Below are 15,382 nucleotides of genomic sequence, written 5' to 3' on the forward strand. Positions count from 1 at the left end.
TTTCTCTCTCTCTCTCTCTCTCTCTCTCTCTCTCTCTCTCTCTCTCTCTCTCTCTCTCTCTCCCTCCCTCCCTCCCTCTCTCTCCCTTGTTCTCTTTCATTTCTTTTTGTATGGCCCAAGTACTATTCTATACTAGTGAAGAGAAGATGCAAATTTGCCCCTCCTATTTGAAGTTCCATTATAATGAAAGGTAAGTTCTCTTAGGGAGAAAATCTCATGTATTGTAAGATATAATCTAACAAATACTTAGGGCAAAAGTAGCTAAGGACAGCTAGCAAAGACTACCAGGTACATCTTTGTAGTGTAACATAGTTAAATTTATGAAATTGCTAAAATAAGAGGACACACAACAGATAAGGAATGAACAGCTACCCAAAGAGAAGACGAGGAAGAGGAGGAGGAGGAATAGTTGTAGGGATATTTTTAATTGGAGGGAAGAGTACAGACAAAATTTAAACAAAATATTGTTTTGGTAGTTCCAAGGGAAAGTGAGGGTATATGTAAATGAGTCAACATAATGCCTGGAGTCAGAAACAGATCTGGGGTCTTGTCTCCTAGGAAACTAATGTGTCTAAAATCCTTTATTTGAAAATCAACAACTGGATTGGAAATTAAGACTGCTTTCAGGCAAGAATGAAAAGTTCCATTGTCATTAATATGATTCATATGACAAAGTTTTGAAAACCTAAGATATTAGACAGCAAGAGTTTTCAGTATTATATTCTTTAGTTAATTTCCAAAAGGATTCTAAGTTAATTTTTACAGGTTCACAAAATTCATCCCACAACTCTAATGACCTGAGTTTAAATAGCAGAGACATAGAAAGGTAAGCAGGCAGCTCTGTCTACACAGAGAGGAAGTAATTTAACATTCTCTAGTGCACTATAAAGGGAAGAAATAAGATGGGAGGGCACAGTTGGAGTAAGACGAAGCAATACTCTGTAGAAGGTAGTGTGACCCTGCTCAGAATACTGAGCAAAGGCTGTTAAATTCTAGAACAGATTATGGGCAGAATGGCAGTAAGAGAACCAGAGAGGGGAACCCTATTTACATCAAGTCAATACAGTGTAACAGGTTCACGAAAGAGTTTAACATGGGTTTGTATTTACACAGGACATGAGGAAATTTCACATCATAGACCACAAGTGTAGAAAAATCTACAGGCTGACTTAGAATATATGAGACATGGAAAACCGAAGAAATGCTATCTCAATCTGCAAGGAACAAAGCAGAGAATATTATTCTGTCAAGAAATAGATATCAGAAATCAAGTTCCACCTCTATTAGTCAACAACCAACAAATTCAAAAATACACACAGAGAAGTCACACTGCCCAATTAGTATGAATAAGCAAGTGAGACAAGCAAAATATTAGGAAATTAAGAAAGCCAAAGTTGGTTAAGACACTATTTCCCCCTGTCTTTATCTTCCTCAGGAAGCAAGCAAGGGACCCTAATTACCTCCTTCTGAAGGTAGGAAAATCAGTTGCAGTAGCTAATGAAAATCAAGTTCCCATAGCTGTGTTATGGTGGGAATATGGAGAGGGTGAGTAGACTTCCAGCAACATGCTACAGTCATTTTACTGAGACGAAGATTACTTTAAACCTATCAGAAATGAAACTCTGTTATCTTAGCAACTGTGTGCTACTTTTTCTTGTTTTTGACAGAAAATTCTTAATATAAACAGTTCCAAAGAGGAATTATTTTTACTTCTGGCTTCAAATGTTTCAGTCTATAATGCTTGGCTCCATTGAATCTGGGACATGGTAAGTCAGAATATCATGGCACTAGGAGAATATGGCAGAGGTACTCACATCACGGTATACAGGAAAACAAGAGGAATGCTTTCACTAACTGGCTTTCTCCTTTTCCTTTTGTATTCCACTTAGATTTGTGGCCTGTGAAGCCCATCCTCCCCAACCTTAGTTAATTCTCTCTGGAATTCCCTCTAATGCACACAGGGAATTGTGGGTTGCTAATCTTTTAGGAGCTTCCCATTCTATTCAAGATAAACCATCAGGTACTCTTAAGAATATACAATCTTTTAAAAGACAATTGTATTCTTTTTGAGAACTTTATGCATGAGAACATCATCTATATCACCTCCCTCCATCTCTTCCTCCAACTCCTCCCATGTCCCCTTCTAAAATTCATGAGCTCTTCAGTCATTATTGGAACATGTATATACATTGGTATGTATGTATGTATATGTGTGTGTGTGTGTGTGTGTGTACACTTAAGGCATAATCCACTTAATCCACTTAGCTTTTCTCATATGTACATGTGTCTAGTATTGACCATTTGGAATTAGGAAACTTATGTAGGAGCACCACATCCATGGTGGAAATCTATTCTTCCTCTGTTTTCCCAATTAGTACTCCATTTACTTTCATGTGTGTATTAGTCAGGGTTCCCTATAGAAACAGAACAGATTGAATTAATCTACATCTCTATATATTTATCTTTCTAATATATATAATATATATTATGTGGGGGTTATTAGAGTGGCTTATTAATAGTAGGCTATGGTCTACTAGTCCAATAATGGCTATCTACCAACAGAACATCCAAGAATTCAATAGCTGTTCAGTCTATGAGACTGGATTTCTCAGATGGTCTTCAGTATGTATTGGAGTCCCAAAGAAGGAGGCTCTAATGCTAGGGAAGGAACAGACTTGCCAGTGTAAGTAAGCAAGCCAAAAGCAAAAGCTTCCATCTTCCACATCCTTATACAGCTGCCAGCAAAAGGTATGGCCCAGAATAAAGGTGGATATTCCCATCTCAAAATATCTGGATTAAAAGTAGATCTTCCCACTTCAAATAATTTAATTAAGGAAAACATCCCTCACAGGTTTATACCCAGATGCTTGGGTTTTAGTTAATTCCAGATGTAGTTAAGTTGACAGCCAAGAAGAACCATCAGAATTCCACCCTTTTCAGCTTGACACACAATCATATCTTGTTAGGACATGCTTAATTTTCTAATGAAAACAATAATCAGGTTATAATTATGCCTAACACACTATAACTGTCTCATGTACAAACACAAACACATTAAAAATTTTAGAATAGGTGGCAGTGTCCCTTAAGGGAAATTTTATTATCTCAAAAGTAAAATATAACCACTGATATTCTCTTAATTGATGTTACATTACATGATAAAGAAATTCAGGGAAGAAAAAACAATATCTGTACAAATACATTTTTTAACAAAATGCTGCAGAAACACTCACGCCACTTATAATCCTCATTTCCTCTACTCCCGATTCTGTATTTCCTCCACCGTCTGCAAGCACTTCAGCAGGTCTTGGATATTTCCTGCAGGAGTGACACATACCTTCATTTCTGATGGCTCTGTGCCATTTATCATCCTGTCGGATTAGGCTGTTGTAGTTTCCCATTGACTTTAATCACAGGATATGGTAATACCAAGAGATACCCTAAAGTATCTCCTATATTCCAGACATAATCCTTCTTACCTCCACTGTGGAGAAGCAATCCAATTTCCCCATGGTAATCTGGATCAATTAACCCTCCTAACACTGTTATTCCTTTCTTAGCCTAGTGGACAGAGGGAAGTCTGAGCTTCCAGTTCAATGGAATGTTTATTGTGGCTCCTGGCAGGAGCACTCCCCATGCTGAAACCTAACTTCTAGGCCAGGAGTACTGAAAGTCATTGGAACAGGAAGCAAAAATTTTCCTAGTGAGTCACTAGGGGTGATAGTGCATAAAACTATTCACTTTCCCTTCCCTTGATTCCTGGACCTGTGGATCCTGGCTATAGGAGAAACTACACCATATATTGGATGCTGATTCAACACATATACTGCCTTCTGGAGAAGCCTACCCCAGACCTCCAGGCTGCTGCTACTCAATTGGCACTGTAACTGTGTCTTCAACAGTCATTTCATCATTCCATCTTTCTATCAGGCCAGCTGCCTCAGGATGGCGGGGGACATGGTAAGACTAGTGGATTTCATGACCATGGGATCACTGATGCACTTCTCTGGCTGTAAATTGAGTTCCTTGGTCAGAAGCAATACTGTGTGGAATACTATTATGGCAGATAAGTCAACCTGTAAATCCACGAATGGTGGTTTTGGCAGAAGCATTATATGTAGAAAAGGCAAATCCATAACCAGAATAAACACCTACTTCAGTAAGGACAAAGCTTTGTTCTCTTCACGGAGAAAGTGGTCCAACATAGTCAGCCTGCCACCAGTCACAGGTTCATCACCCTGGAAAATGGTGCCATATCCAGGACTTGCTGTTGGTCTCTGCTGTTGGCAGATCTGGGACTCAACAGCAGCTGTATCCAGGTCAGCCCTGGTAAGTGTCAGCCTATGTTGTAGAGCCCATATATATCCACCATCTCTGCCTCCATGGCCACCTTGTTCATGGACCCATTGGGCACTGTCAAGAATGTCTAGAGAAAGAGCCTGACTAGCCACAGAACAGGTCATCCTATCTACTTGATTATGGAACCCCTCCTAAGCTAAGTCACCTTGTGATGAGACTTTATATGGGACACAAATATCTTCACATCCTTTGCCCATATCTAGCCACATACTTCTTCCCCAGATGTCTTTCTTACCAATTTTGCAATCATGTTTTATATAATTCCATGACCATCCAGGCAATCCATTGGCTATAGCCCATGAATCAGCGAATAATCACATGTATGGCCATTTTTTTCCATCCAAACAAAATGTATTTCCACATGTACTATGTTAATTTCTGCCCACTGTGAAGATTTCTCTTTGCTGGTGTCTTTCAGGGTTGTCCCAGAATGGGTTGTAATGCTGTAGTTGTCCACTTGTGCAGAGTCATCAGTAAACTAAGTCCTAGTCTTCTCTTCCTCAGTCAACCCATCATAAGGCACACCCCCATGAGGCTGCACATAGGTGCATGCTTGAGAGTAGATGGCAGTATAATGGGAATAGAAACCATAAGAATTTAAGCAACTTCTTCTTGTAACATGCTTATGTGTTCAGGACCTTCTTGGGCTCAATCACATATATACCACTCTCATTTGGTAATGGATTGCTGCTGTGCACATCCTACTTTATAGTTTGGCTGGTCAGATAATACCCACCTCATGATGGCCAGTTTAGGTTGCAAGGTAACTTGATGGTCCATTGTGAAATGTTCAGTTCAGTCCAAGAAGTTGAAGAGCTCTCATCCAAAGGAAGAATAGTTGTCTGCATTTATTGGCAGAGCCAAGAATAACCATCACAATGTTTTGTTTTTATCACCCAATTAGTTTCATTACAGTTGCTTATACAGGCATGAATGGAATTCTTTATATAAATAACAGTGGCTACACCAATGAGGATAGTGTCTCTCCCTCCCACAACAAAATGAACAAAAACGGATATACAATTGATACATGAAGACAAGTCATTAAAAGACATGAAATGAATATAGATATGTAGTCCTAAGAAAGGGACTACAAATCTAAAGTAGTTAGGCTATAAGTCTCAGTAAGGCAAGTGTGTTCTTCAGTGATATTTATTTTTGTTGTTTGTAAGGTATGTACATTTATTAAACTGGTCTCATTAGTGTATAGGCAAGCCCTAGATGCCTTGACACCTCAGTGAACTCCCAGGGAGACCAAAAGTAGTGAACAATGGAGGGTCTGGACATGTTGTACTCCTCCTTGCTGATCCACATCTCCTAGAAAGTGGTTAGTGAGACCAGGATGAAGTTACTTATCCACATAGAGTATGTGCACTTAGAGGAGTGGTGGTCTTGATCTTCATGATGCTGGGAACCAGAGCAGCAATATCCTACTGCATCTTGTCACTGATACCTGATCACACTGTAGTGACACCAGACAGAACTGTGTAGGCATAGAGGTTTTTGCAGATGTTGACATCACACCATGATGGAATTAAAGGTAATTTCTTGAATGCCACAGGATTCCATATCCAGAAGGAAATGTTGGAAGAGACTCTCTGGGCAGTGAATCTACTCATTGCCAAAAGTATTGACCTGGCCATCAAGGCTTCTCATAGTATTCTTCTCTCAGGAAGGAGAAGGATGCAGCAGTGGCCATCTCTTGCTCAAAGTTCATGGTGACATACAACAGTTTCTCCTTGATGTCATACACAATTTCCCACTCAACTATGGTAATGAAGTTATAACCACACTCAGTTAGGATTTCCATGAGGTAGTTTGTTAGATCCAGGCTAGCCCGGTCTACATGCAGGATGGTGTAGGGGAGAGAGTAGCCTTCATAGCTGAGTACACATGACCAATCTCTGGAGTCTATCACAAGTTGGTGATAAGACCAGAGGTATCCAGGGTAGAACTGTCTGAATGGTTAGGTACATGGCTGGGGTGTAGACGGTCTAAACATGATCTGGTAACATTTTCATGATTGGCCTTGAGGTTCAGGGGTTTTTCAGTGAGTAACATCAGGATCTCTGTGGGGGCCACATGTAACTTGTAAAAACTGTGGTGTCAGATATTCTTCATGTTATCCCAGTTGGTAACAATGCTATGCTTGACAGGCTATTTCAGGGTCAGGATGACTCTGTTTTTCTAGGCCTCATGGCCCACATAGTCCTTCTGGCCTGTGGCCAACATCACATCCTGGTACAACAGGAATTCCATGTTGAGGAGAAAATGGCCTAGTGAGCATTATAAGCTACAAATCAGTTTTTCAAATGCTGGATTCATTGTTGTCCAAGTCATCCATGGCCAACTGAGTGACAGGTTAGGAACAGTAGCAGAAGAGCATAGATTGCAAGAGGCATATGATCGAGGGGTAGATATGGATTTTATAGTGTGCTCAGTAATATTATATTTGTCCCACACAATGACTTTAAAAGTTGCCTAAACTAACTTTCCTAACTTAACAAATTGAAACCAGCAGGTTTTCTTTCTTTCTTTCTTTTTTTTTTTTTTAACAAAAATCAAGTTACCTGTTTGCTTCTTTTGAAGAATCAAAGGATTTAACAAGATTTGGACCATGTTCTCAAGTGGCAAGAAGGCTGGGGTGGGTGGGAAATGGGTTTCAGTCACCATGTATTTCTGAATGTCTCATACCCATCCAGTTTCACTTACCTTACTTATATTACCACTCAGATTTCTAGAGGAGTTTGTAATTCTTGTCTGAAGTATCAAACTTCATGCTACTTTATCGAAAAAGCAAAATACATCCCATCTGTTCACTCATAAACTCAAAAATGTCTTAGTTAGACTGTTGCTTCCAGGCTCTGTAAAAGGACGTGTTTCTCATCACCCCAGACACCCTTCTTCATTCTCTATATGGCCAGTGTAGTGTCTTCTATTTGGTTATCAGCATTTGTTTGTAAAGAAGGACAGTGTGACCTCCCGGGCAGGAGGACCCTTTGAGTGAAGAAAGCCGTTAGCAAATCAATCCTAAAGTGATTTATTTCCAAGCAGTAGATAGCAAGGAGGCAGTGTATATTTATCATTTGGACAAGGCCTTAATAAAGATAAATTCAGAGTTTGAGTTCCTCTAAGAAAGTGGCTTTAACTTCCGACATATGCCAAAATGCACTTCACAGCTAATTAGGTGGTATTCATGCCTTACAACTGAGTTGTAGTTAGGCAGTAGGATAGTAATGTTTTCTACATTTACATATGCCATTGGTGGTCTGAAAAATCAAGGACCCTTGAAACTAAAAAGGAATGTCAAGAGTTAAATTCAAGGAGATCTTCAAAGACAATAATTAATGTGTGTTCATTAAAAAAATCCAGTCAAGACTTTGCTCAGGCACATTATAGAGGATGTATGAACAGAAAGCTATTCTTATCTCCATGTGATTAATAAAATCATCATTGCTGAACTACATTTTTTAATTGTATCTCCTGTCATACAGACATGGTAATACAAATATAGGCTAAAATATTAAGACTGACTCTATTATCAAAAGTATTTCAAAAACTGTCTTGAAAATGTGAACCTAAACCAGAGTAAGACAAGCAAGGTACATACAGAATGAAACTTGGGGAGGTCCTTCTACTTGGTCAGCAAGAGAGTCAGTACCTCCAAAATTTTGTTCCTTTGAGGTCTCGATAGCCTCATCCTAGTCCCTGCCCTGTTGATAATGTTTCTGTTCTTGAACTATAATCTTCTACATCCATCTGAAAGAGTGTAAAGAACAAAATATATTGTACTTAGAAAATCAAGTACAGATGTGGACAATATTTATTAGAACATATGGTGATAATACCATAAATCCTTATATAGCATCACTGTAAGGAAAGACAAGCAACAGTGTAACTTAATAACATGTCTGAATATCCATGTGACACTGCCAAGGAGAAAGTCTACAGGTGAAAACAAAGGTTCCTAGAGTTCTATGGATTGTGACGAGTGCATTAGTTGATTGCACCTAAGGGCTAATAAAAAACAAAACTGATATCTTCAATTATGCTGTTGCTGAAACCTGGATAACATGACTCATTTGCTTGCCTATTAGTTCCTTCTCTATCATTGTAACAAAATGTCCAACAGAAACCACTTACAGAGTAAAGATTTATATTGGCTCACAGATTCATAGTTTGGAAAGCAGAACAAAGCTATTGATGGTGGGGATTTGTAGAAGAAATTGTTCACCACATGGCAGCTAGAATTAGGACCTTCAAAGGTCCATTCCTAACAGCCTACTTCTGTCAGCTAGGGCCTACCTCATGAAGGTTCCATAGCCTCCCAAAATAACAGACTAGCTGAGGAAGAACTCAAAACATAAAACTGTAGGGGGCAGTTCATATTCAAATCATGACAGCTTGTGAAATCTCTCTTTATATAAAATCCAAAAGGGATCCTCAGCCTTCTCTTATTCCAATATAAATTCCAAGTTGAAAATAATTCCAGTTAGGAATTTCATCTTGCAGGCAGAATGTGGAGGAGACTTTCAGGTCTACTTACTTACTCCATGTGACTAGCATAGATTACAAATAACTTCTGTCTTAAACTGTATATATATCATCTCTTCTTCCACTCTAAGCTCTATGACCCAAACCATGACTGCATGTATCAGAACTGAGAAAAGGGGGATAAAATGTTGCCAAGTTGAGAGCAATCATTTTCATTTGCTTTAATTGGTACCCAACTTGAGATTTTACAAATGTAAGGTCACTGAGTGTTTGCAGGTGAAAGAAAAAAAAGCCACCCCTTCAACAAAATTGATCAAATTTGCTCATGAAATGTTGTGGGGACACACACACACACACACACACACACACACACACACACACACACACATACACACACACACACAAATCATTATTGTTAAACAGAGAGGCTCTTGGAAGAGTGATTCCAAACATAGGCATTAGCATTTCCTTTGAAAGAGTCACAGCACATGGAGAGGAAAGTCCTTGATAAAATGTGATTTCCATTTGCTGAGTTTCACTTAGCTCAGCTCTCTGGCATTTTCTCTTAGCCTGGCTAGACTTAGAGGTTTTCAATGGACCATTTTCAAACAAGTAATTAGACTAAGCAGAGTCCTGAAACTAGCATAAGTCATGTTGCCCTTCTCAAGTTTATGCTCAACTCTGAATGAGTTGAAGTCACTCATCAATTATTCAAGTAGTTATTAATTACCAGTAAGTGTTCAAGGCTTTATTCTTGGTGCTAGAGGGAGTCAGGGTGAAAGTGACAGATGCCAAAGAAATTTAGAGTCTGTTATGGGAACTGTCTAGTATGGAGGCTAAGATATGCATATGAATAGCTAATATGGAGTACAAAAGGTTACACCTCACATGAGAGAAACAGAAAATAGTACATTCAAAGTATGTTCTGTTGATGAATACATGGGTATCACCTGGGAGCTTGTTAGAAATATAGATTCTCAACCCCTAGCCCTGACCAATTGATCTAGACTCTGTAGTCTTAAAAAGATCCATAGGTTAGTCTTACATTCATTACAATTTGAAAAACCCCATAACTATAGTAGTACAAGAGAAAGGAGAAATTCTTCCAGCTCAGGGGTCAGGAAAAGCCTGAAGGAACATGACACCTGGAGTATACTTTAAGAATGTAGCATAAATTTTGAGAGAGCTATCAAAATTTGTCCACTGCTTTTTCCATGCATGTGACTTGGTCCAATTTCCTAGGCATTCTTGCAGCTGTATGAGAATGTAACTAACCTCCAATGTGATATGATTGGAGTAGCACATTCTACTTCCAGAAGAGTGGAATTATCTTATTCACTCTTCCATCTTTTTATAGTGGGAGCCATGGGTGAAGTGGCACAACCCTGACTACTCAGATGAAGACCATACCCAAGGGGACAGTGTAGCAATGGCTTATTCATTTGACAACATATAAGGGGCCTAATTTCCTGAATAATTGTGCCAAACAGAAATAGTGGTAACCTGAGATTCTCAAAACAAAACTACTACATGAGAGGGAAATGAACTTCTCAAATTTTAAGCCACTTTATGTTCTCTTTGTTTGTTACAAGTGATTATGTTTACTCTAACATGCAATCAGACAGAGAGAAAGTAAGGAGGATAGACTGGTTGAGAGAGTAACATAAGCAGACCTAGAGGTACATGTACATGTGTATGGAATATTGAAGGAATCATAATAGCATGTCTGGCTGATGAACATGGTATTTGAATTTGTAATATCAAATCAAATTAGAAAGGCAAGTAAAAAAATCAGATTACAGTTGATGGTAACAAGGAGCCACTACCAATCTAAGAAGGGAATGAGGCAATGTTTGAGGGAAATATTCTGAGAAGTGTGTTTGGAGAGAATAGAGTAGAAAGTCTACTTGTGTTTTTACAAGAGACAATCTGAATGATAATAAGAACCTCAGAGAGAGCCAGGCATGATGGTCCATTGTAGGACGAAGTGCTAAACATTCTTATTAATAAAAAACCTAGAGCCAGATATCAGGGTTAAAACCTGAGATATCAAAAGAATAGGAGAAGCCACAGGTAACTCACCTCACCAACTCAGCAGCTTCCAAAGAGACCTACTTCCTATATACCCATGCCTGTATTCCTTTCTGTTCTGTTAACTCATTTCCTCTCTCTGCCCAGTTATATCACTTCCTCTTCCTGCCCAGTTCTGTCACTTCCTGTCTGTCTGTACAGACCTTTATGGTTAACAAGTGTTGAAATTTAAGGTGTGTGCCACCACACCTGGCTCTGTTCCCAGTGTGGCCTTGAACTCACAGAGATCCAGACAGATCCCTGCCTCCCGAGTGACAGGATTAAAGGCATATGCTACCACTTCCTGACTTCTATGTTTACTATAGTGGCTGGCATTTTCCTCTGATCCTCAGATAAACTTTACTGGGGGACACAGATAAAATATCACCACAGCCCATGCCTGTAATCGCAGCACTGAGAAGAAAGAATACTGCTGTGATTAAGTATGAAGCAATACTGGGCTACAGAGTGAGAACTTGTCTCAAAAAAAACAAACAAACAAAATCTTCATGTGGAATATGACAATGCAAGTGCCCAAATTCTCAAATTTGTTCCAAAATTCCCAAACCTATTCTTAAAATCGTATAAAGATTTTGTGCTCTCAGAGTCAGAAATAATGATTGAGGTCCTAGTAAAGAGTAAAATTACTCACTCCATAGACCTATAGTAAATCATCAGCAGAGGTCTTTGAATGCAGATTTGGAAAAAAGAAAAAATGTACATATAAAAAAGTATCATCATCAACAAAAGTCACTTTGTGAAATTATGGAAACATATTTATCTGTCTTAGCATTCCTAGAAATTAAACTAAAGTGGATTTTTATAAATCAAATACAGACTTTTCAATGAGAACTTCATGCTTCTCAGCTGCACTGTCTTTGACTAATTCCCCGCAATAAACATTTGACCTTAGTTGTTTTGACCCAGACTCTGTTATACCCCAAGGGCAATATACTGTTCACTGAAATTAAATTTGTTTATATTTATTTTTTGCATTGATGTATTGATTTTCTCTGTGTGCGTCAGGGTACACACACTATATGGCAGGTCAGAGAACAACTCACAGAGTCAATTTGTCCTTCCAACATTTAGGTTCCAGGGATTGAACATGGGTCATTAGGCTTAGCACCCAAGAGCCTTTAACATCCTAAGAGCCATCTCCCCAGGCAAAGGCAGTACATTCTTTACTAAGTCATTTTTCTATATTTAAATTGTAAAGAACTTATATATTTTTCTTCAGACAATTTAGGTATTTTCATATGAGGTATATTTTAAAATAGCTCATATGTACTAGAAAATAAATAAGTTTTGTGAAACAATACTCCAAGCTGATAACTAGATAGAATTCCAGGATTATAATGAGATCCAACTGAAGTACTCCTAAGGGTGTGAGCACACAAATATTGAACTTGAAAATTACAAGCTTCAAGAGTGTAGAGAGTACACTAAAGAAGTTGATTGAAATCAATTACCCTCTTGAAAATTAGGAGGTGTTCAGAGAACAATTAGGAAGAGTCCAATCCATATTCATTAATACAAAGTGGGTCCCCGAATGACAGAGATATCTGCTGTGATTAACAAAGTTTTTTTTTAAAGGACAGCCTCATAAAAGAGACAGGCATGGGAAAGGCTTACAGAGCACAATACTCACGGATATTCGTACTTTATAGTAGAAAGAAGTTATAATCTAGTTAATGGTGGGATATATTTATTAATACAATCATGTAACATGCAATGATATTTTGATCACTGACAGACCTCTCATACTAATGTAAAAACCATATAGTCTAGGTGTTTATACAGTGAGGTTTATATGTATACTCTGAAATGTTTGTGAAATGATGATGAAATTTCCTAATGATGTATTTCTCAAAACCTGAGTCCATTGTTTAGCAAAATTGTGGACCACAAGTGAAGAAATTCAACTCTAGTATGGACACATACTGGAGAAAACCTCATTTTCTCTGTCCCCATGACCCATTAGATAACTTGATAGCTGTCTTATTCCTTTTAGGCTACTGCAACAAAATCCAACAAACTAAGTTTCTTATGAACAATTAGAAACATATTTCTCATAATTATGAAGGCTAGGAAATCCCATTTTGATATATTAGCAGATGTACTATTTAGTAAGGGCCTATTTCTGACATCTACTTTATAAGGACACTAATCTTAATTAGTTGTACTGGGCCTTCAAACCAGGGTCTTGGACATGCCAGGTAGGCATTCTTTTACCTTACTAATCCCAGTCATGCATGTCCCATCCTCATGACATAATCACCTTCCATAAGCCTCATTCTTTAGTAGGGAGGTAGAAATTTGACACATAAATTTATGAAGGAGAGATACAAACATTCAGTCCATAGAAGTAATACTCCACATACTAGGTCACAGCCTAAATATAAGCAGAAGAGGATGTCACTGATACCTTTGAGTAAGCCATTAACCAGAAAGTTCTGCCTCACAAGGCTGGCATTATCCAGATAGTTTCAGAATTCAATTCCAGCTGTATGACATGAATTCCAGTTCTAATCAAATGCCCATCATCTACTTGCTGTGGATCCCTGAGTGAATCATCAACCTCTTTGTAAAATGCTGATGAAGCACTTGTCAATCTCACAAAATTGTTTAATTATCAAATACATTTGCATGTGTGAAGATTGACTGTTGCTATGCAGTGTAAGTACAAAGGATTTTTACAGTTTTACTTTGTTCCAGGTATTATGCTAAGTTATTCTTTGCAACTATTTTACAGAAATGAGTTTTGTTATCATTCTATTGGATAGATAAGCAAATGAAACCTTGGAGAGTAGTCCAAGATCACACAGCTAGCAAATGGCAGAGGCAGAATGTTATATCAAGCACGTTGATTCCAGAACTCTAAACCACTGCAGTGTACTAACTTGCAAAATAAATATTTACAACTGCAGAGTATTTTGTCTCCTTTTTGCTGTTATCCCACCTGTTAAATCTTTCCATACATTATAGGTTACCATGTAGGTTTACATATTTCCTCATTCAACCAACGCCACAGTCTTATAAGGTTAGAAAACACCTCTACACATAAAATAAAAATAATGTGGGGCTAGAAAGATGGCTCAGCAGTTAAAAACACTGACCACAATTCCAGAGGACCAGGGTTCAATTTCCAGCACGTACATGATGGCTCACAACTGCTTGTAACTCCAGTTCTAGAGGACCCAACACCATCACACAGACGTACATGCAGGCAAAACACCACTGCACATAAAATAAAAATAAATAAATTTTAAAAATGCTTTAAAATAAAGAAAATGGATTCTTCTTCTCCCTCCAGCTATCAATTGCCAATAGTTCCTCAGATGGGGTAGGATTTCATATCCACTTCCCCTCTCCTTCATGGAATTTAATCTGTCTTGACCTTGCACAGGTCTTGTAAATCTGGTTATTTTTAAATGGATTTAAGATTGGGTTCTAAGATGTTATTATACTAAACAACCATGTTAGGTCTCAGGCTGAGATCTAATCAGGTACTTGATGAAATCTCTGAGCATTCAAATGAATTCATTAATGACCATCCTTAAAGTGGATTGAATATTTAAATCATTTTGATAGACTGAACCTGATACACCCTTCAGTGGTAAACCCATACCCAAGTACTATTCAATAGTACAATATATACCATTTACAAAAGCATGCATCTGTGGATTGTTGTGGGTTATTTCTACACTGTGTGAAGATGTATTGTTGTGATTAGTTTAATAAAGAGCTGAATGGCCAATAGCTAGGCAGGATAGCTAGGCAGAATTTCCAGAGAGAGAAAGAGGAAGGGGAATCTAGGTGTACAGATTATGCCGAGACGCCAAGAGACATGGAGAGGAAACAGGAGGTGCAAGATGGAAGAGAACTAATGCCATGTGATACAATGAATGGGTTAATTTAAATTTTAAGAGCTAGTTAGGAACAAGACTAAGTTATTGGCTGAGCTTTCATAATTAATAAGAAGTCTCCATGTCATTATTTGGGAGCTGGCTGGCAGGACAGAGAAAAAGACTCCTTGCAGTGGATTTTTTTAAACTGCCATAAGCAATCTTTAATTCACAATTCTTTATCAGTGAATACATGAAGGGCAGGATTATATGACCTGTGTTCAGAAGATTTCAAGTCAACCCTAAATCTCACTCATATCTCCATCCCATCTTCTCTTGAAAGGTAAGTGAAATACACATGCACGGTTGAGAAACAGAATCTTGCTTGGGGCATGCTTTCATTCCCCTTCTGGCTCTCTGCTCTCCAGATGCCCAGTGTCCTCATGCTGTCTGTCATTCCTGCATACCATCTGGTGTTGTTCTCCCTGTGGTATCTCCTCACTCTCACCTATACTTATCTGTTTAAGTGACCCCTTTGCTTAGGACATCACATGGGATTGCAAGTTGCTCTGAGAAATTAATTACTACTGATTTGTAATGGCTGACAATGA

The 15,382-nt window shown here is 38.3% G+C and overlaps 1 pseudogene; it reads right to left on the bottom strand.

Moving 5' to 3' along the window:
• Positions 1–5,544: 5,544 nt before the first annotated feature.
• On the bottom strand, positions 5,545–6,597 carry LOC128117632 (actin-3-like; annotated as a pseudogene).
• Between the last annotated feature and the right edge of the window lie 8,785 nt (positions 6,598–15,382).

The sequence above is a fragment of the Peromyscus californicus genome, unplaced genomic scaffold, assembly GCF_007827085.1.
Source record: "Peromyscus californicus insignis strain IS unplaced genomic scaffold, ASM782708v3 Scaffold_10__1_contigs__length_136768540, whole genome shotgun sequence".
NCBI lineage: Eukaryota > Metazoa > Chordata > Mammalia > Rodentia > Cricetidae > Peromyscus > Peromyscus californicus.